The following is a 22,665-nucleotide window of genomic DNA, read 5'->3' as shown; positions in this document are numbered from 1 at the left end:
TTTCTGTCTTCAATAATAAACAACAAATCTGTTATTTCTGTATCTTAGAAAGTGTATTCCTGCATTCATATATATTTTTGTTTGAATGCTTATGTATTTGATGTGCATATGTCTCAAAATATTTATTTTGGTGAATATAAAGTTGTTTTTAATGCATAATTGGGAGTACATATTGCTTGATATCAGTATGGATAAAAGTGTGTATGCATAATGTGATGTTTGTATGTATGTGCATGTTTATACGTTTACAATTTAATGGGAGTATCTATGTGTTTGAATAGACTAGTTTTATACTTAAATTTACTTTTAATTGTTGCATAAAAATACGAAAAAGTGATATATTTTACCGAAAGAATATGCGATGTTTCAGCACATTATGTAATACTTGTATCAGAACTCCTTGAGTAATATGTGTATATGGAACGACTTGGAAGTCTGGAAAGGAATGTATCTGTCTAATATGAAAGTTCAGCCTTTATAAGTAAGGAAGAGGACAAGGATTGAAGGGAGGAGAAGAGGGAGAATGGGTGAAAAAGAAGAATCAAGGTTTATTGTTTATATGTACAAATTCTCTATGATAAATGTGATCATTATACATATCAAAAATCTACCAATAAAATTAATTTTAAAAGTAATATGAAAGTTTCTGATATGCTTGTTCAAAGACCTTCAAAAATACTTCTCAGATATTTCTTGTCAGAAACCTGTTCCAAGCGTCTTTACTCTTTACCTTCTATTAAGCACACCCATTACCATTATTTAGTTTTTGCATCTTTTTCTAAACAGCTTTATTAAGATACAATTCATATATTATATAAATTGCTCACTTAAAACATATAATTGAATGGCATGAAGTATGTTAATTATGAGTTACTAAAATGCATAAAGCATATTTAAATTTTACCATATAACAATTTAAAAAGTGCAAGTCCATGCTATTAATTTCATAATGTTACACAAATATCACCAGTACCTATATCTAAAACATTTTCATTGCTCCAAGGAGAAATTTATAACAATCATTAACTTTCCATTTTCCTTCACCACTGATAATTACTAATCTACACACTATCTCTATGAATTTACTTGTCTAGATATTTTATCTAAGTAGGATCATACAATCTTTGTCCTTTTGTGTCTGAATTCTTTCACTTAGGAGAGTATCTCCAACTTCATGTGGCAACATATATAATAAAATATACAAAAGATAAAAAACAAAGACATTCTCTGAAATATAAACAAAATAATAAAACCTTGTCTAGCTTAAGCAACAAGAAAGTTAATAATTAATACTCACATAAATAAATTGAGAGATACAAAGAAGGTATTACAAGTAACACTCCAGAAATGCCCAGGATCATTGAAGATTACTTTGAATAAACATATTTCAAGGAACTTAATAATTTAGAAGAAATGAAAATATTCCTAGACATAAAAACATTGCCAAATCATGAGTCATAATGAAATAAAAATTTGAACAGACTGATAAAAATATTGAGATAGAATCAGCAATAAAATTTCTCCCTCTGAAGAAAAGTACAGGGCAAGATAGCTCCATCATTGAAGTACACCAAATATTTAAATAAGAACTAATACCACTTCTAAAATTATTCTAGAAGTTGAAGTGAGGAATGTTCTTTCAAATATATATTCTATGAGGTCAGAATTGCTTTAATAACAAAAGCAGAAAAGACTTGCCAAATAAAAGTACCCCTGATAAACATAAATGCCAAAGTCCTCATCAAAATAAGAACAAAAGTACCTTAAAAAACTATTCACTTCAGTCAATAGAATTCATTCCAGAGATAAAAGATGTTCAAATCAATAAGTGTTGTACAACACATAAAAGAGCAAAGACCATTAAAAAATATTAAAAACATAAGTTAATCTCAACAAATATAGATAAAGTTTTGGTAGATGTACAAAACATATTTTATAAGTTTTGATACATATTCATGATTTAAAAAAAAACCTTTGAACATACGAGGTACAGAAAGAATAGACCACAGCATACTAAAGCCAAAAGATTACAATGAATAAAGAAAAAGTGAACACTTCCTTATTATGACCTAAAACAAGATTAAAATGCCTAGCTTTACCATTTTTATTCAATAAGGAATTGGAAATCCTATCTGGAAAAGATCAAGCAAGTGAAACAAATAAAGGACATTTAACTTGGAAGAGAGGAAACTCTAAGTATTTGGAAATGATATGCTCTTACAGGAAGCAAGTGGTTGCAGGTGGCAAGTGTTGCTGGGGAAAGTGAGATTGATTAGGGTGCAGAGCAGAGGAGGCCATGAAGATCCCACTAAAGATAAAGTTACAGTCTGGCTTACTCGCCTGGGGCTTGCAGAACCCCATGCCGAGGTGATGGAACTCAACCAGATCATCTAGGCACTGAAGGACACCATGGACCCGAAGCTGCACCTCACCACCAACAAAGAGCTCAACACACCCTACAAGATTATAAATGTTGCCCCTGATTCACTTTGGATTACAGTCCCTGACCATGTGGAATTCCCAGTACACCAAGCAGCTGCTGTCCACCTGAAGCACTGGCGAGACTGAGAACTTCCACTGGGAGAATGAATCATTGCAATCAATATTCATGGAGATGACCCAAGAAGATACATGGTAACTTTATGGAAGGAATCATTTGCCCTCCTGATTAAGTGAGAATCCAGTTAACAATGTGTTTTTGTGTCATGATTAAACATGATTTTCCTGATCACTGGCCAGCAGTGGTCGATAAGATAGATTATTACTTACAGTCACAAAACAGTGGAAGCTGGCCTGGCAGTTTATTATGTCTGTGTCAACTGCTGAAGACCTATGAATATAAGAAAGCAGAAGAGAGTCTCTTATTTCAGTGACACAGTTATTTCTGCCATGTATACAGCAGCAGACATGCAGCTCCTTGATTGCTCCCATTACTCCGTGTTACTACAGAAACAAATCCTGAAAATTTCTATGCACTTGTTCAGTACACAGTGCCTCTTCAACTGGTGAATAATCAAACCATGACACTGTGGATGGAGATCTTCGAAACTATCATTGATTGGATGGTGCCCCCTGAGGTGCTGAAGATTGACAAGGATGACAGACCAGAACTGGTGTGGTGGAGGTGTAAGAGGTGGGCACTGTGTATTGTAGCTCATCTTTCCGAGTGGTATGGAAGCCCTTCTGAGTTGTTTTTGAAAACCTACACAATGAGAATTTAGCAAGTGCTACTGAAAATTTTAGATCAGTATAGGCAGAAAAAATGCATAGTGTTCTATGTTCTTCAACAAGCACTTAACTATCTCAACCAAGGAGCTGTGCATTCTGTGACCTGGAAGCAGATGAAGCCACACATACAAAACATCTCTGAAGGTGTGATTTTTTTTCTGTGATGTGCTATAAAGATGAAGATGAGAAGCTCTGGCAAAAGGATTGATATGAACATATAAGGATGAAATTTGGTATTTTGGAAAATTATTCCTCTCTCATTACAGCAGTCCAGACACTTCTATACACTGCTGCAGAAGAAAGAAAGAAAGAAAGAAAGAAAGAAAGAAAGAAAGAAAGAAAGAAGAAAGGAAGGAAATAGAAGGAAAGAAAGAAAGGAAGGAAGGAAGGTAGGAAGGAGGAAAGAAAGAAAGAAAGAAAGAAAGAAAGAAAGAAAGAAAGAAAGAAAGAGGTGTTGAGCAAAATGATGGTTTCTATTATAAAATCCTCACAAACCTGAACTTTGTTTTTTTTGTTTTATGTTTTTTGTTTTTTTTTTTTTTTTTAATTTTATTTAAGAGGAAAAAGCGAAAAACACAAAACGAAACAAAGCGGTGTAAGGGTACACGTAATACAGAACTACAAAAAAAAAAAAAAAAAAAAGAGAGAGTAAGAAATCACCTGTTAATAGATTACATATTATCATCTTGGAAATAGTTGCTCAAATCACAGTATCAAAGAATACAAAGTGGAGAGACTGCAAACAGCTGTGTTCAATGATCCAAAAACATCAATATAGTCAGCTATTTAACACCCCTAAACACACTTTCTGTTATATCCGTTAGAGCTCTTTTTTGTTCGCCTCTCTTTTTTACAACAAAATTTACACATTTTGGATTTTATTACTCCTTAGTTCTTATTACTTTTTGTGGGAGGGAGAGAATACAGTCAAATATGGCAAAACAAAGCTGTCAGTCAAAACCAAGGATAGACATAGCACATGATGTAGAACAGAGTACAAGGTTATCAACAATGGTTATCAACGTTGTCTCTTGTTTCCTTAAAAAGAATTGTCTATCTCATTAGATATTATAAAGTTGGACAAAACAGTAGAGAACAAGACCAATAAAACTGAGGCATTGTAAACATTACAGGACTTCCAAAGGAGACAATAGTCAAACCAGAATGGGCATTTTAGTGAATCTTATTGCCTTCAAAGTAGTTGCCTATACCCTGAAATTTGATACTATCATACAGAATGGAACAGAGTCTAATCAGTCAAAACAAGATCGTGGGAGTATTACAGGACTTCAAAAAAAGTTAATAGGAAATAAAAAAGAGTTAACATTATATATCCTGATTTTTTAAATTTTTCCCCTTAATTAAAAGAAACATAAAAAATAACTAAATAATTTTTTAAAGAATAAGGGAGAGATTGAGATAAAACAGGACATAACAATATAACAATAGAGGTCAAAGCATGACTGTTTCAGCAACCTAGTGCTTCACCACCAAATAACCCGACTTAAGAGTAGTTACCATAGTGTCTGTCTTTTTCCTTGAAATATTTGGATAAAACTTCATATACTATATCTTCAAATATTTCCATATCAAGAAGCCCAGAATAAAGCCTTTCTAATTAATGAATGAAAACTTTATAAGGCTTCAAGGCCACATAATGGGAAATCATGATTACCACATACTTTTCTATATTTGAATCATTACTTACATTAGGGAAACTGTTTGGTATTGACACATGTGAGATTGATTTATTTCACTTATGAGTATGGTCTCAAGCTGCACCCATTTATTGATAAATATCTCAATGTGATCCTTCTTTATAGCTGAATAATACTCCATTGTATACAAATACCACAACTTTTTTATCCATTCCTCAGTGGATGGACACTTGGCTTGTTTCCAAGATCTGGCAATTACAAATTGTGCTGCTATAAACATAGGTGCACATATATCACTGTGGTATGATGCTTTCAGTTCTTCTGGGAATATGCCTAGAAGTGGAATAGCTCAATAAATGGGATTTCCAATCCCAAATTTTTGAGAAATCTCCAGACAGACCTCCACAAAGGCTGTACCAGTCTACACTCCCACCAACAGTGCAGAAGAGTTCCTTTTTCCCCACAGCCTCTCCAGCATTTGTTGTTGGTTTTCTTGATCCTGGCCATTCTTTCAGGAGTGAGATGGTATCTCAGTGTGGTTTTAATTTGCATTTCTCTAATGATCAATGATGATGAGCATTTTTTCATGTATTTATTTGCCATTTGAATTTCTTCATCTGAGAATTGTGTATTCATCTCAGATGCCCATTTTTGGATTGGATCTTTGAATTTTGGAGGTCTGAGTTTTTTTAATTCTTTATATGTTTTAGACAAGAGTCCCTTGTCTGAGGGAGAGTTCACTACAATCTTTTTCCCAGTTTGTGGGTTTTCTTTTCACTATGCTGGAGATTTCTTTTGACATGCAGAAACTTTTTAATAAGAAGTGGTCCCAGTTATTGATTCTGGGAAGTATTTCCTGTGCGGTTTGAGTCCTGTTGATGAATTCTTTACCTACTCCTGTGTCTTCAAGGTTTCTACCCAATTTCTCTTCCAATAGATTTAGTGTTTCTGTTTTAATATTCAGATCTTTGACCCATTTAGATTTTAATTTAATACATGGTGATAGACATGGGTCTAGCTTCAGTTTTCGGCAAAAAGAGAGCCAGTTTTTCCAGCACCATTTATTAAAGAGACTGTCGTTCTTCCAGTGAACCTGCTTGGCTCCTTTATCAAAGATAAGGTGGTTGAGTGTGTTTGTAGTTGTGGTTGTATCTTCTAATCTATTCCATTGATCTTCGGCTCTTTTTTGATTCCAATACCATGTTGATTTTACTACTGTTGCTTTGTAGTATAACTTCAAGTCAGGGATTGTGATGCCTCCTGCTTTGTCTTTGCTGCTTAGAATTGCCTTTGCAATTCTAGGTCTCTTCTGGTTCCAGATGAAATTTAAGAGTGATTTCTCTAGATGTATAAGGTATGTTGATGGTATTTCTATTGGTATTGCATTGAATCTGTATAAGAGTTTTGGGAGAATGGCCATCTTCACAATGTTTGTTCTTCCTATCCATGAGCAAGGGATGTCTTTCCATTTTCTGAGATCATCTTCAATTTCCTTTTTCAGTGTATTGTAATTTTCCCTGTATAGGTCTTTCACTTCTTTCGTAAGAGCAATTCCTAAATATTTCATTTTTTTGCTTGCTAATGTGAATAGTCCAGTTTCTCTTATTTCACTCTCTGTGATTTTGTTGTTCGTGTATAGGAATGCTATTGATTTCTGAGTATTGATTTTGTATCCAGCCACATTACCGGATTTATTTATTGTATCTAAGAGTCTTTCAATGGAGTTTAAGGGTCCTCTATTTAGAGTATCATGTCATATGCAAACAATGATAATTTAACTTCTTCTTTTCCTATCTTTACCCAATTTATTTTTCTTTCTTGCCTAATTGCTCTGGCTAGTACTTCCAGTACTATATTAAATAGGAGTGGTGATAAAGGACATCCTTGTCTTGTGCCCAATTTTAAAGTAAAGGCTTTCAATTTTTGGCCATGTAGTATGATGCTGGCTGTTGGTTTGTCATAAATGGCCTTCATTATGTTGAGGTAAAGACCATCTATTCCAATTTTCTGTAAATTTCTTATCATGAATGAATGTTGGACTTTTTCGAAGGCTTTTTTCTGCATCTATAGAAATGATCATGTGATTCTTATTTTTGGCTTTATTGATATGGTGGATTACATTTATTGATTTGCGTATGTTGAACCATCCTTGCATTCTTGGGATGAATCACACTTGGTCATGGTGTATAATCTTCTTGATGATTTGCTGCATCCTATTTGCCAATATTGTATTGAGGATTTTTGCATCTGTGTTCATTAGGGAGATCGGTCTATAGTTCTCTTTTTTAGTTGGGTCTTTCTCAGGTTTTGGTACTAGAGTAATATTTGCTTCCAGGAATGACTTAGAAAGGATTGCTTCCCTTTCAATTTCATTGAAAAGTTTGAGGAGTGTCGGCATTATGTCTTCTTTGTATTTCTTGTAGAATTCTGCAGTGAATCCATCTGGGCCTGGGCTCTTCTTGGTGGGTAAGGACTTAATTACATTTTCAATTTCATTAACAGAGATTGGGTTATTCAACAGTTTTACATCCTCTTGATCTAGCTTTGGTACTTCATATGCTTCTAAGAATCTGTCTATTTCTTCTGTGTTATCAAACTTTTGAGAGTAGAGGTTTTCGAAATAGGTGTTGATGATCTTCTGTATTTCTATTGGGTCTGTAGTGATTTCTCCTTTTTCATTTCTTATTGCATGAATTTGAGCTTTTTCTTCTCTTTTTTAATAAGGTTTGTTAGAGGCTTATCGATTTTATTTATTCTCTCAAAGAACCAACTCTTTGATTCGTTGATTCTTTGGATTGTTTTCTTAGTCTCTATTGCATTGATTTCTGCTCTGAGTTTTATAATTTCCTCTCTTCTTTTGGCTTTGGTCTTGACTTGCTCTTCTTTTTCTAGCTGTTTGAGGTGTAGCATCAAGTTATTTATTTGTATTTGTTCTGTTTTCCTGATGTGGGAACTCAGTGCAATAAATTTTCCTCTGAGGACAGCTTTCATTGCATCCCACAGACTCCGGTAAGTTGTATCTGCATTTTCATTTTCTTTTAGGTATTGTTTAATTTCTTCTTTAATTTCTTCTTTGACCCACTGATTACTCAAGAGTGTGTTATTCAGCTTCCATTTGTTTGCGGGATTTTTGCAGTATCTTTTATCATTAATTTCTAATTTCAGAGCGCTATGATCCGATAACATGCAAGGGATGATTTCAACTCTTTTGCATGTGTTTAAATGTGTTCTATGAGCTAATACATGGTCTGTTTTAGAAAATGATCCATGTACTGCTGAGTAGAATGTGTATTCTGATGTTGTTGGGTGGAACATTCTGTATATGCCTATCAAACCCATTTGTACACAGGTGTGATTCAGTTCTGTTATTTCTTTGCTCGTTTTCTGTCTGGTTGATCTGTCCCTTGGTGTCAATGGCGTATTAAGGTCTCCTGTTACAATTGTGTTACTGATAATTTGAGTTTTCATTTCTGTTAATAATTGTTTTATATAACTGGTTGCTCTGGAGTTTGGTGCGTATATATTTAAGATAGTTATCTCTTCCTCTTGGAGTTTTCCCCTTACGAGTATGTAATGACCTTCTTTGTCCTTTATTGTCGTTGTTGGTTTAAAGTTCATGTTGTCTGCAAACAGAATGGCTACTCCTGCCTTTTTTTGGATTCCTGCTGCATGAAGAATTGTTTTCCATCCTTTGATTTCAGTTTGTGTGTATCCTTCTGGGTTAGATGGGTTTCCTGTAAACAGCATATGGTTGGATTTTGTTTCTTGATCCGTTCTGCTACTCTGTTTCTTTTGATTGGTGCATTGAGACCATTTACATTAATGGTTATTACTGTTAAATGCTGGTTAATTGTAGGAATGTTATCTCTCTGCTGTTGCATCTTTATCTTTCGGTTCTGTTTAATTATTTGCTTTGCTTAGTGGTTTTTTCCTTTGTGTATCTAAACTGTCTTTCAATATTTTTTGCAGGGTCGGTTTGGTGTTCATGAAGTTCTTCAGCTGTTCTTTGTCATGGAAGTATCGTATTTCACCATCTATTTTGAATGATAGTTTTGCAGGATATATCAGTCTAGGTTGGAAATTATTTTGCTTTAGGCTCTGGAATACTTCCCTCCATGCTCTTCTTGACTTTAGTCTTTGTGATGAGAAGTCTGCTGTGATTCTGATAGGTTTTCCTTTATAAGTGATCTGTCTTTTCTCTCTGACAGGTTTTAATAAACTATTCTTGTGTTGGATTTCTGGGATGGTTATTATTATATGTCTGGGTGTAGTTTTATTTTGGTTATGACTATTTGGAGTTCTATATGCTTCACTAATCCTGATGTCAGTTTCTTTTCTCATGCTTGGGAAATTTTCAGCTATTACTTCTCTATATATCCTCTTGACATCCTTTATGTTGTCTCCTTCTTTTTCATTAATCCGTATCATTCTTATGTTATTTTTCTTTGCATCGTCTTGTAGTTGTTGAATTGTTGTTTGCTGATTCCTTGTTATTTTTAAAAGATCTTTCCTTCCTGTTCACTAGCTGCAATCCTGTCTTCAAGGTCTGAAATTCTATCTTCACTTTCGTTAAGGTGGTTTTTACAACTTTCAGTGGAGTTTTTTATTTCCTGTATATTTTTGTGCATCTGCATTATGTATTCTGTTTGTTTCTTATATTGTTCTTCCAGGGATTCTATCTTTTTGTTTAGTTCCTCCAATTTTTTATCTGTGTTTTCTTTAGATAAATTTAGAATCTCTTTAGTTTCTTTTATCATTTCTTCTTTTATCTGGGAGATTATTTCGAGTTTGAATTTCTTTAAAGCTTCTTGGAGTTGCTTGTCAATTTCAGTAGCTATTGTGTCTGATATATGAGGTGGATGGGATATATTTTCTTCTATATACATTGCCTTAGGGTTTCTTGACATGGGCTGGAGGTTTGAGGTTGTAATTTGGTCTTTTGTTTTGTCATTTTCCTATATTTCTGTGTTTCAAGTGTTATTTGAAAGCTTCCTCAGGATCTGTTGAAAATCCCCTTCTATGTTTGCAGCTACTGAGACTCTGGCACCACCCTATCCCAAGCCATTGGGCCTGCAGAACCAGTGGCCCTCCTCTGCCTGCTCAGAACTCCGCAGTTCCAGACAAGCTGGGCCTCAGGGACACTATGCTTTGCCCACCTGCCCCTTGGAAGCTTCACAGCTCTTCAATCGCAGCCGGGTTAGGGTACTCACCACAGGCCCTGGTGCCTCAGGAACCTGTGATCCCTCCCTGCTTGCAGAGATATCCACAGTCCTTCAGACACACAGAGAGGCCGAGGCAGGCACCCCAGATCCGCCCAGCTCCTCCTCTGCACACTGATGGCTAGGCGCGGTAGCAAAACAGGCTGGGCTCTGGGGATACTGTGGGCCCGCCCACCCATCGGGAGCTCAGCAGTTCTCCAAGTGCAACCAGATGGGGAGGCGGATGTAGAGGCCTCAAACCTACCTCTCCCCTTCACTGCACCCCGAAGCCTGGAGGGACCCAAACAGTCTGGGCCGAGATATCCACAGTCCTCCAGACACACAGAGAGGCTGATGCAGGCACCCCAGATCCGCCCAGCTCCTCCTCTGCACACCGATGGCCAGGCGCGGCAGCAAAACCCAAACCTGAACTTTGACCCAAGGAAGAAAGATGGGGTCCTGTATTTGATAAATCTCTTGGTGGAGATTTTATTGAACAAGAGTTTATTCAAGGACCAAATTAAGTTATTTCTACAGAATCATGTATTTCTCCTATTACTGTCTAACTTGGATATCTTTGAGGTAGTTCCTGCTGCGTGCTTCATGCATTTAGTTCTTTGAAGTTTTATAATGAGCTCGACCTAAGAAACACAATGGAATGAAGATACGGAGACACCTGTCAAAGCTGAAGCTGCCCATACTCTCCAGTCATTAATTTGTAACCAGGTACAAGCTAAGGAATATATGAAGCTGCATGTGAGCCCTGTTATGCAGTTGTTGCAAATTTTCAGAGATAGAAAACGATGACATTACTGTCATCCAGAAGATGATATGCAAGTACAATCAGGAGGTAGCACCAACTGCAGTCCACATGACCCAATACTTGGCTGAGTCCTTCAGAAGGATGAATATGAATATGAATATGAATATGAATATGAATATGAAGAAGTTGAAAGCAAAACAGTGCTGGCTATAGGAATTTTACATACTACTGATACTATTTTAACAGTTGAAGAAGATCATAAAGAGATTATGCAGCAGTTGGATAATATCTATCTATGGATTACTGATCTTGTTTTACAGAAACATGTAGTTGAATTCTATAACTGGTGTACAGTTTAACCTGCCACACTACTTCCCCTCAACTGTGGCAGCTTCTGTGTATTTTATGTGAAGCTTTCCAGCAGAATTCCTTTGAATACCTCAGAGACATGATGCCTCTCCTGCGTAATTATGTGACAGTAGATGCCAATACATTACTCTCAAGTCCAAAGCATTTAGAAGTCCTTTCACCGTATATAGAAAGGTCCTGTGAAGACATGCAGGAGAAGATTCCGACTGTTGTACAGCCAGACTTCTAAGTTGTCATTGTTCAGTGCAAAGGAAGGGGAATTGATCAGTGAGACACAGAAATGTTACTCCTTAAAGAGAACCAAGAAGTCAGCTTGCCTGTCTGGGGAGCCATCCAAGTTGGGAGTTGAGAGACAAGAAACCACCACCCCACCCCAATCCACACCCATAGACAACCAGCTGATTTGAAGAAACACAGACTGGAATGATAGCAACTGAGGTATAAAAATGTAATGCTTGTACTGAGTGATTGAATTTGCAGGCCTGGGGCCAGTATTCTGAGTATCTGTTTAGAGGATAATGACATGCAATATAGCAACTCTGGAGAATTACCTTCTGTCTTGTTTTTGAAATCCAATATTGTTCTCACTGTTTTGTTTTGTTGCATTTTTTGTTTTGTTTTATTCATTTCAAATTAAAAAAATGAAAGACTTCTAAAAAATTCAAAAATTCCAAAGACTTCACCAAAAATTTTTAGAACTAATAAATTAATTTGGCAAAATTTCAGGATATGTGGTCAACATAGAAAGTCAATATGGTTGCTTAAAGAGTTATAGGTGCAATAGCTACAAAAGAATAAAATAGCTAAGAAGTATTTAACCAAAGAGGAAAAGAACATTATAATAAAAATTATAAAACAGTGATGAGTAAAATTAACAGATGAAAGGTATCCTGTGTTCATAAACTGAGAGAATCAATGTTGCAATATTGTTTAAATGTTCATAGTACTCAAAGCACGTTCAGTATAATACTGGTCAACATAATGGCTTTCATCACAAGAATAAAAACAGCAAATCACAATGTTTGTACAGAATTACCACAAAAATAACATCACACAGACAAAGCCCTCTATACAAAAAGTATGAAGCAGGTGTCTGGCTTCACAACAAGCCACAAAGATTTACTTAACAACCTTGGCATAAAAACTGACATATAAATCAGTGGAAACAAACGGAGAGGCTACCAGCAAATTCATACAGACACCTGCACGTAACTGATTTTTGATGAAAGTGTGAAGAACACGCTTCAGTAAAAAGACAGTAAAAAATGGTGTTGGGAAAATTGAGTATCAACAAGGAGAAGAATGGAATTAAATACCTCACTCTCACCAGGCATAAATATTATTTCAAATTTATTTAAGACTTAGATATAAATCATTAACTACTTGAAGAAAACATAGATGGAATTACTCAGGACATTGAAATAGGTAAGGACGTTTCACACAAAATACCAAACACACAAGAAGAGAAAATAAAATACACAAGAGGATTTTATCAAAGTTAAAAGCATCCCCACAGAAAATTAAACAGTTTTTCAGATGAAGATACAACTGAGAGAATAGGAGAGTTATTAGCAAACATCCAACTAGGAGCTGAATAACTACAATGCATAAGAACTCCAAAAACTCATTAGCAAAAAAAAAAAAAATACAATTCAAAAAGGTATAATGAAATAAATCTGACTCACATGTATAAACATCATTTTATCTCCCTCATGTAAGAAACAGAAAGAGTAAATAAGATCCTAAATGTACAATAGATATTGTGAAAGGTAAAGAGATTAAAATGGGGAAAATGAGAAAAGAAGGAAGGGAATAAAATACACACACATGCACACACACACACACAAGATAGCTAAGGTAATTGTACTACTAATTTTATTAGTTCATGGAAAGAAATTGTCTGTACTGTTTGATCTGGTTTACATACCTTTACCTGTAATCTGAGCAAATATTTTGAAGATAACAATTTGCAATACAGTGACCATTGTTAATTTCCTATCATCTTGCTTTGAAATCATATATTGTGTTCATTGTTTTGTTTTGCTTCTATCTCTTTAAAAATAAAAATGAAATGCAATAAATATAAAATGGTATTTCCAAAAGAACACATACAAATGTCTAATAGTTACATGAAAAATGGGGAAAACTGTTCAGATACACTGAATCAAGTAAAGGCAGTTTAGGGGCTGGAGATTAATCTCAGCAGCATAAGTGCCTGCCTTGCAAGCAGGCAGTCGTGAGTTCGATCCCTGGTACCTATAAAAACAATAAAGACACACACACACAAAAAAAGAAAAGACAGTCTGAGAGATGAATGAAAAATGGACTTTGCAGGGACATTACTGTGGAACAGACCAAGTGAACAGGTGACACTACCAAACATCCCAGTTGGATACTGCCCCAAGTGTTAGTACAATATTTGTAGGATCCTGATGGTCCCAGACATCCCTAAAGGTTTATGACTGTCTTAATAAGTACCTTGCACCGCAGTGTCAGAGAAATGCAGAAGCAAAGTTCTGAGCTGGATCATAGAGATTAATACAGATAATGAATTAATCTTACATTTTTTTCTTATACCCTCTACATAATAAATACTATGTAGAATAATTTGTGTGTTTTATTTAAATAATCCCTCACATAATTTCCTGTAATAAATTGCAGAAGTTTTTCCACATATATACTTAGGACAAGGAAAAACATATCCCTTGCACTGGTTTGGAATTTTGGAGTCTAGGTGTGGGACAGGCCTCAACAATGAGGGCACAATGGCTCTGTACAGTACAATTTTGCAAAATTTTCCTGGGCATGGCCATTCCATTAGCTAAATCTTAAGGATTACAAAAGTAGAAAATACCCAGATTTTCTAATGTATAGACACCAGGTGATTACTCTGTCTTCCTTCTTTAAGTGAACAAATTCAATCCAAGAAAAGGGAGGCCATTGCCTGGTCTAGCAAGAAAAAAAGAAAAAAAAAAAAAAAGATTCAAGGTGACAGGGCAATGACCCAGATACTGATATTTCACCTAATTCTTGCCTTTTTTGTATATGTATAATCATAATTCCATTTACTTATCTCATGCAGAATATATTTTCAATTTAGGGACTGTGAGCTAAGTGGAAGAGTCCTGCCTTACCCAATGGTGAGAGATCATGATAAATTTGACTGTGTCGCATGTCAATCACCATGGTTTCATTCTGACAGGTATCCTGGCAATGACGGACAAGAACACATGTATAGCCTTTCCCTTGGGATTTCTGTATGTAAACACTGTCTTGGAAAAAGGTACCATCCTAGCAGTCATCAAGGTAGATCAGAGTCTCCATGAGTCTATGTACTACTTCCTCTGTATCCTGGCTGTGACCAATGTGAGTCTCTCCATGTCAACACTGCCCTCAATGCTCAGTATCTTCTGGTTCAGGGTCCCTGAAGTTTTCTTTGATGCAAGTGTTGCACAGATGTTCTTCATCCATGTATTTGGATTAATGGACTCTGGAGTGCTAGTTTCTATGGCCTTTGACATAGTTGTGGCTATCTGAGACCTACTGTACTATGCATCCATCCTCACCCATGGTGTTATTACAAAGATTGGAATAGTTGCCCTTACTCCAGCATTCTGTGTGGTCTTCCCTGTACCGTTCCTCATAAAGCTGCTTCCTTTCTGTCACTCCAATGTCTTATCTCACTCCTATTGTCTTCACCAAGATATAATGACGCTAGCTTGTGCCAGCACCTGTGTCAACAGCCTCTATGGACTCATTGTTGCCATCTTGACTTTGGGACTTATGCCATGATGATTCCCTTTTCTTATATACTCATCCTGAAGACAGTGCTGGGCATTGCTTCCAGAGCTAAAAGGCTCAAAACTCTCAACACTTGTCTCTCTCACATTTGTGCTGGGCTACTCTTCCACGTTCCTTCCATTGGTGCCACCATTATCCACAGATTTGGGAACCATCTGCCACCAATAATGCACATCTCATGACCAATATCTATCTGCTGCTCCCTCCTGTGCTAAATCCCATTGTGTACAGCATGAAGAACAAGCAGATAAGAAGATAGATCATCCAAGTGTTCCAGGAGACAAAGAACAGGACCTAACTGAAATGGACTCACTTATAAAATGCAGAATACGTAGACAATGGAAAAATCAATAGACTATTATCACCAGTGATGATGCAATAAAGTTAGGATACCTGGAAGAATATAGGAGTGGGAAAGATTAGTGACTGAAGACATAACACAGACCATTTGCATTCTGTATATATTTTATATTAGAATGTGTGTATTTTGATATCTGGTGTCACCAAATCAACTTTAATTAAGTAACATCATACTTTTTCTCTTTGGAAATGAAGATAGTATCTGTGATCAAAAGTTGTCTGTTTATAAAAATAACATTCAGGAGTGTTTTTACTTATAATATTAGAAGTATTTTTATCTAGTTATTTACTTTAATAAACACATCAAGATGCAATACATTTAATAGTATGTCCAAGAACAAGATATATGATTATTTTATTTTTAAATACAGAAAATACCACTGTTATAGGATCAAACAAAATCTATCTTTATGTATAAATGCTCATGGGGCAAAGGGTATGTAAGTAGAAAATACATCCCATACATGTGTGATTTTTAACACATGCCTTTTCATTTAAGTGACTCCCTTATAGATTTTATATGATTCTAGCTTCTGACACATTTAATACTAATACATATTCTGCCCCAACATTATGTCCAAGAATCAATGACACTAATTTTGATTCATACTGGAAAACTCTAGAACATTTCACAGAGTAAAATTACCTCTGCAATTTAAATAAGGCAAGTGAAAATTCTGAGCAAGAGGATAAGGTTTAAGAATGCAGTAATTGTGTGGATATTCAAATGTAATATGCTTTTGCATTGATGCTAATGATGGCTTGATGTATTTGTTAAACATAATATAACCATTTTATCAAGATATTACTCACTTAATAAATATGAATTTAAAAATAATAAAACGCTAGTCATCATGCTAGACTCTAATGATACGGAGAAAAATGCATTTATTTCTGCACAAGTCTTGGGATATTTCTCTATAAAGAAATATGAATATAGATAACTGAAAGGCAAGTAACATTTGAGTCTCTTATATTAGTTTTTAAAACTACATAAACATGCTAGCTGCCATTGTATGTTATCTCATTGAATTCTTACAATAACCAAGGGCATTAGTTGTTACCACCATTTTATATAGAAGGAAAATGAGATTCAGAGAAGTTATTTATCAAGGCTCTGCATATTTTAAGTATAAAATTATATTGAAAGTTATCCCTACTGCTACTGATTGTTGTAAGTTGAGACCAGAACCATGTCTAGAGTTTCTAGACTTCCAGAATATTCTAAAACAAAGAAGATAATGTGATCCTAAGTTACAAATGCACAGGAAATAAAATAGTAATCACTATTTTGGCATCTTAAGAAAGTTTGCCAAGATGAAGAAATAGATATTTAAAGAAGATTGATAATAAGCCTTGAGTATTGAAGTAGAGTTAACATTTACAATAGAAATTACCTTGCTTTTTTGTTTATGTAAAATGTAAATGTGTACATTTGGATATTGCGAGGTATAATTCTGTATCAGCCAAGTCCATAAAATGAATGGTATATAAATGGAGAATACATATCAAAGTGAGCCCCTTAAAACTCATTGATGTAGGAGAAGAAAATGATCCAAATATATGTACATTTAAGTTTATCTTGACCCACAAAAAAGGCTATTTTTAAGATTTATCATCTGTGTATTAGTGTAGTACTACTAATATTTAACTTCAAATGAATAAATATAGACATATGAGGAAAAATGTGGTGTCACAGAGGGACTGTGTACTTAAAGAAAACTATTATTCCCTTTTCTACATTTCCTTGAGCCGAGGCACAAACTTAAGCTCACAGGTAAATCTACTCTTTCATACATATTTTTAGTGAAGTCCCTCTCAAATACACACAGTACCATCTACAAAATCAATAAACTTTCAATTGTACAGAATATTTCTTAAATGATACATATTTAGACTACAAAAAACAAAAATAAGTGTATAGATAACCTTAAGCTCAATCACTTTCCATGTAGCATATGTACTCCTAAACCCTCCTTTTGTATTCATGTATGCACAGAAAAAGGAAATTTAGGGGTTAGTTCTCCTAGATTCAATAAATAATCTCAGAGGAATCCAAGGTTACTATGAGACAGTAGAACTTAGGAGGAGGAACAGAACTGATGTCCTGGGGAAAAATAGGACGAGTACAGTCCTTCAGGTAAACTCTGATCATAAGTTTCCTCTAAAAGATGCATCCTATAGATTTGCTGGTGCTGCTATGGTGATGTTCCACATGGCCAAAGATTGAACAGACTTCGTGGTGAGAGATACATGTTCCTCGGGTATTTCTATCCTTCCCAGAAAGAGAGATTCAGAGTCTCCAAGAGGCTGAAGAGGAACCTAGTGCACTATGCAAAGCTGTGATTCCCTAGGACTCCCAGATGCAGGAATCCATAATTATTGACCTTAATTCTGAAATGAAGTTAAAGAATTATAGTTCCATCTCTGTCCTCCAATGAGACCTAGAAAAATAGGCAAGTAGCCATTCTCCTCACCTCACCATGCAGGGGACTGACTGCCTCTGAATCTCACCGCTACACTTTAGTTTCAGTTTCTCCCATCTTAGAGAAACAGCCTAAAAATCTCTACAGCTATTCTTTAAAAAGAATTTAGCTCAATTTCACTTTTAAATCATTTCACTACCTTCAGCAACACTGCTGATTAATGGAAATATTGTTTCCTTTAAAAAGAGTAAGGGAGTTCACAAGGGTCAGTAGACACTGTCACTGGGTTCGATTCACAGATGAAAGCAGAGTTATATTATATTTATAAACTGTTTCTATAACTGTATTTACTTCAACAAAAGCTACATAATATCTTCACATGTTATATGTATTTAGGAAACAGGAAAATATTGAATCAGAAGTTCAAAGTAAATTCACTTTAATATTCTAAAGATAGATGACTTAATTTAAGTCTTCAACATGCACTACAGTCAGTAGTATTACAGCCGGTGAACAAGAAAAACTGAACGTGTTTAATACTAGAGTGGAGCAGAATAGCATGTTGGGAAAGAAGAAACGTTATTTTATATCACTTTGAAAATACACATTTCTATCTGCCAACTCAAGAGTGAACTCATAACCCATAGTTGCCATATTGCAAACCTCATATATGTTAAACAAAAATGACCAAGAATTGTTCAAATCTGTAAATTTCATAAAGAAGAAAGAGTCACAGAAAGGCACACAAAGGAAAGACCCTCACCTGTCTAGGAGTCCATCTCTCACTCTGAACTTGATCCTAAAACTTCTTTCCTCTTCCATCACTCACAAGAAGAAAAAAACTGAGAGAGAAGATGGAAAATGAATTTAAAGTAAGCTGCACAATGTAGATTACTGAGATATCTACAGAGAGAGAGTTCCAGCAACAAAAGAGTAAGTAGAACACTCACGTCCTCTGGAAAAGCTCAGAGGCAGAAGCAGTACAGATGTTATGGCAGAGAAAGCACCATATCCAGGTGTTCTATGAAGACAAACTGGTGCGTGGTCCAGAACCTCAAATCCAGTGCAGTGCTGTCACAGGGGCACCTTTTCTAGTACACAAGCAGTAACTCTGTCTCTAATGCACTACACAATTCATCAAGCCACCTTTATCTGCCTTTGTCATGGTAATTCAACCACTTCTGTTCCATCAAGTAAGGTAGATTCTAGACTCTTCACTAACTAGAACAGTGTGAAGATGGGTTTCTAATGTGCTATTATTTCATAGCCATGTTAACACTGAATAGTAAAATTTATTTATTTCCTTCTTTAAATATGTATTACACATCTATATAAAGCGCAGAAAGGTTAGGCATAAAGTTCAAGATTGACATCTTGAGGAAACTGAAACCTAAGAAAGATTTGGTAAACTATAGTCTTCAAAATAAATTCGGCTTTTAACAAGTTCTTGTAAGTAACACACACATTGTGTGAATCAACTTGGCAATTTTTATGCCACAAAGTGTAAATCGATTGGTTGCACAGAGACTGCATGAACCACAGAGCCAAAAATATTCATGACCTAAGCTTTTGTCATAAAATTTTGTTTGCCTGTGACTTGGGAGAGGTTGTATACTACAGACAGTACATTCAACTGCAGATGTATATTGTTCAGTTCTTCTAGTACAAATCCCTTTTTAAATCACCCTAGAATCAAAGATAATGCAACCTCATATATATGTGCATATAGACGCTAACCTTGCTACCTTCATATTCTGAAAATGTACCCACCTTACTTAGTAGCAGGACAAAATGACCTATAAATATATTAATTGATTGATTCTTAGCTCTAAAGATTAGAAAGACAGTATTTATTATGGTAGTTTTCTTAAAAACCATTTTCAAATATACTGTTACTATACAAAAATAATTATGCTATCATCTTATATATTATTACCCCAATTTTTTTTCTTTTTTTTAATTTTAATGAGAAAAAGAAAAGCAGAAAAAGGGTACAAGTTATACAGAATTTCAGAAAAAAAATAAACAGTAGGAAATCACTAGTTAACAGTCTAGTAATCTATTACCCCAATTTAAATGGGATAATATTAATAAAATAGTTAGCAACATTATTTTATGCCGGAAAAAATATTTATTGTAAGAAGTGAATTAACTAGAGTACATAATTATATGTATTTTTCTATCACCCAATAATTCAATCTGAAAAAATTATAATAAATGATTGTTTTGATTCATATCATCTGCAGAAAATGGATTTCTTTGCAAAGAAAGAACATAATATTTATTCATGTACGTCCACATCAAGGAACAGCTCTGCACATCCTATGTCCTTCATCCTTCTAGGAATTCCAGATCTGGAGAACTTCCAATCTTGGATAGCATTTCTGTTCTGTTTCATGTATGTGGTGGCTGTTGTTGGCAATATCACCATCCTACATATAATCAGAACTGACAACACCCTTCATGAGCCCATGTACCTCTTTCTAGCAATGCTGGCTACATATGATCTGATTCTGTCCTCCTCTACCCACCCAAAAATGCTGGCCATATTCTGGTCTCGTGCTCATCAGACTGATTATTAAGCCTGCCTCATCCAGGTATTCTTCATCCATGCCCTTGCTTCTGTAGAGTCTGGGGTGCTCATGGCAATTGCCTTGGACTGCTATGTGGCCATCTGCTTCCCACTGAGACACTCTAGTATTCTGACTACAACCGTGGTGGTAAAACTAGGAGTGGCTGTGATGCTGAGAGGGCTGTTGCTGGTGAGCCCCTTCTGCCTCATGATCTCCAGAATGCCCTTCTGCCCCAACAGGGTCATTCCCCAGTCATACTGTGAGCACATGGCTGTGCTAAAATTGCTGTGTACTGATACCAGAGTCAACCGTGCTTATGGGCTCTTTGTGGCCTTCTCTGTGGTTGGCTTTGACATTCTCGTCATCAGTGTATCTTATGTGATGATTTTGAGAGCTGTTCTACAGTTGCCCTCAGGTGAAGCCCGCTTCAAGGCTTTTGGCACATGCGCTTCTCATATCTGTGTTATCTTGGCCCTGTATATCCCAGCCCTTTTTACCTTCCTCACCCATCGCTTTGGCCATCATGTGCCTCGAGTGGTACACATTACACATCACGTTTGCTAATGTCTACCTCCTGGTGCCACCTATGCTCAACCCCATCATCTATGGAGTTTGGACAAAGCAGATCAGGGACAGGGTTTTGCTAGCATGCTATGAAAAAGATGTCTAAATTAAAGGAAATAGAATCAACACTACTTGATTTGCCTTATTGATCTATAGACATAATGAAGAAAGTTTGCCAGGTCTTTACACATCATCATAAAATCACCTCTGTAAATAATTAGCCAAGAGCCAGTAATCTTCCACTTGAAAGAAAAATAATTTCCATAATACCCAGATAAAACATGTAAGAGTTATGGTGGACAATGAAAACTTTTGTGGTCTGCGTTCACCATCAGAAACAGCAATAGATTTCATTCATTAAGTCACTGAATATTTTTAAACAAGATTATCTTCTAGTGAATCTGATAAATAAACCATTTTAATATACCACAAGTGGCAGCATAATTTGATAGACTATTTACAAAGAACACAGGCTAGCACCAACCAGTTAAAATTTTCACATTTTCTCCTTCTGGGAATCTTTCTATAGAAATCGAATTTGTGAAATAAAATTATGCACAATGGCACACCCCAAATCATTATTTATAAAAACAAAGTCGAAAGTCATTCATATACTATATTGAAACCAGGTAAAGCAATACACACTTGAATATCCATGTGCCACTTAACTATTATACTTGTGACCAGTTTATGAAGACATGACAAATGATCAAGATGCAATAGTAAATGTAAAAGAAAAGAACAATTGCTCATAAGCTAGATTCTTTAAATTCTGTACAAGTACATCCAATAGGATGTATTCAAAATACATCCAATTTCTAATTATAGCAACAAAAAGTAATAGATTTGTATCAATTGCACTTTATTTTTCAACTTTCAAAAAATTATATTTTATTTAATTTTAACTCATTTATATTAGCATGGTTTATTTAATAAGTCTCAGGATGCTACTTCAAGACATGTATATGGAGACTGTGGGAAAGACTCTAGGAATTTTAATGGTTGTTAAAATAATTTCCTTTAATTTCACACACTAAGCATTTAGTTGTGTGAGCATTTGCATCACTCCAGTGGTTTTGGTCACCACTCTTTCCTACAATGCTGATCAGAGCAATGTATCAGGAGATTTGTAGGAGTTGATAGCATGGTCCCTGTAAGATTAAATTGATTCCCAAGATGAAAAATGAAGAGAAGGAAAACAGTTCTCCAGGTACAAAAGCAAGGGCTATGAAGCAACCTGAAGTACTAGAATTAGTAAAAGTCTTAGACAGATAGTGATCAAAGACTGAAATTGAACACTGTGTTTAAGATGAAAGAAACTATTTGCAATAAACATTGATCAAACTTATGGATGAGCAATGTGTCCAAATTGTATTAATTATATAATTGTATAAACATAATTAGGCCATAATTTTGAATGGTGGAATCTGAGTACCTTTAAAAAGTCAATGGTTATCTCTCCTTTCCATTAAGAAGCACTGATTTTCCTATGATAATAGGCTGGTGTTTCCCCTCAGTTTCTTTGCGGCAAAGCTGAGTCTCACACTATCCTTTCCTGAAAGCATGAGAAATCATGTAAATACAACCAAATACAGAAGTGACTGTTGCCCCATGTTCAAATCCCCGGCAAAAACTGGATACCCAAGAATATGGCAAATTATTACCCCTTTTTACGACCTACATCTTATGTAATCATTTACCATCCATAAATAGTTTTTGTCATCT

The 22,665-nt window shown here is 35.3% G+C and overlaps 3 pseudogenes; all 3 read left to right on the top strand.

The window, feature by feature from the left end:
* Window positions 1-2,370: 2,370 nt before the first annotated feature.
* LOC100731815 (importin-8-like) lies at window positions 2,371-11,487 on the top strand (annotated as a pseudogene).
* Window positions 11,488-14,366: 2,879 nt separating this feature from the next.
* On the top strand, window positions 14,367-15,276 carry LOC106026582 (olfactory receptor 51H1-like; annotated as a pseudogene).
* Window positions 15,277-20,052: 4,776 nt separating this feature from the next.
* Window positions 20,053-21,046, top strand: LOC100732363 (olfactory receptor 52R1-like; annotated as a pseudogene).
* The last annotated feature ends 1,619 nt before the right edge of the window (window positions 21,047-22,665 follow it).

This window comes from Cavia porcellus, unplaced genomic scaffold, assembly GCF_034190915.1.
Source record: "Cavia porcellus strain 051 isolate PalLab524CR breed Dunkin Hartley unplaced genomic scaffold, mCavPor4.1 scaffold_9, whole genome shotgun sequence".
NCBI lineage: Eukaryota > Metazoa > Chordata > Mammalia > Rodentia > Caviidae > Cavia > Cavia porcellus.
The sequence above is the reverse complement of the archived record's forward strand: the minus strand, read 5'-3'. Positions and strand labels throughout refer to the sequence as shown.